The sequence below is a fragment of the Muntiacus reevesi genome, chromosome X (genome assembly GCF_963930625.1).
Source record: "Muntiacus reevesi chromosome X, mMunRee1.1, whole genome shotgun sequence".
NCBI lineage: Eukaryota > Metazoa > Chordata > Mammalia > Artiodactyla > Cervidae > Muntiacus > Muntiacus reevesi.
In genome coordinates, this window is record NC_089271.1 from 92,321,623 (window position 1) to 92,322,700 (window position 1,078).

The following is a 1,078-nucleotide window of genomic DNA, read 5'->3' on the forward strand; positions in this document are numbered from 1 at the left end:
CTGGTGGCCAAAGCATAGGAGTTTCAACTTCAACATCAGTCCTTCCAATGAACACCCAGGACTGATCTCCTTTAGGATGGACTGGTTGGATCTCCTTGCAGTCCAAGGGACTCTCAAGAGTCTTCTCCAACACCACAGTCCAAAAGCATCAATTCTTCAGCACTCAGCTTTCTTCACAGTCCAGCTCTCAGATCCATACATGACCACTGGAAAGACCATAGCCTTGACCAGATGGACCTTTGTTGACAAGGTTTTGTCTCTGTTTTTTAATACACTGTCTAGGCGCTCGCTTTGGCAGCACATATACTAAAATTGGAACCGTACAGAGAAGATTAGCATGGCCCCTGTGCAAGGATGACATGCAAATTTGTGAAGCGTTCCATATCTTTTCATGTGGGATTTTATGGCTGAGTCGGTGGTATGTGAGATCTTAGTTCCCCAACAAGAGGTTGAACCCAGGACTTGGCAGTGAAAATGCTAACCACTGGACTGCCAGAGGATCCCCTGTGTACACGGTTACAGTTAGGGAAGATGAAAAATTTCTAGAGGTGATGGTTGCACAAAAATGTGAATGTACTTAGTGCCACAGAACTGTATGCTTAAAAATGGTTAAAATGGAAAACTTTGTGTTATGTGCATCTTACCATAATTAAAGTATATATCAAATTATTCCATTTTAAAATGTATATGGCTGAAAAGATATAAAAGGATATATCTATAATGTTACCAACAACTATCTCTGGCAATAGATTATGAGTGATTTGAGAAAGTTGTCTTATTTTCTAAATGTTTAAACTTGGTGAGCTGTATAATAAAATGCAGTCCTGCAAAATTAAAAGAAAATAATATGCTGTCTAGGTTGGTCATGACTTTCCTTCCAAGGAATAAGCGTCTTTTAATTTCATGACTGCAATCACCATCTGCAGTGATTTTGGAGCCCAGAAAAGTAAAGTCAGCCACTGTTTCCCCATCTATTTGCCATGAAGTGATGGGACCGGATGCCATCTCAATAGAAGCTCAATAGAACACAACTCAATAGAAAAAAACTCAAACTGATTTTAAAATGGGTAGAGGATCC

The 1,078-nt window shown here is 39.7% G+C and overlaps 1 non-coding gene across 1 annotated transcript; it reads left to right on the top strand.

Annotated features, from left to right (window-relative positions):
* Window positions 1–282: 282 nt before the first annotated feature.
* LOC136154873 (U6 spliceosomal RNA) lies at window positions 283–389 on the top strand. Its single transcript, XR_010660579.1, has one exon. It is a non-coding gene; the product is annotated as a U6 spliceosomal RNA (small nuclear RNA).
* Window positions 390–1,078: the final 689 nt, after the last annotated feature.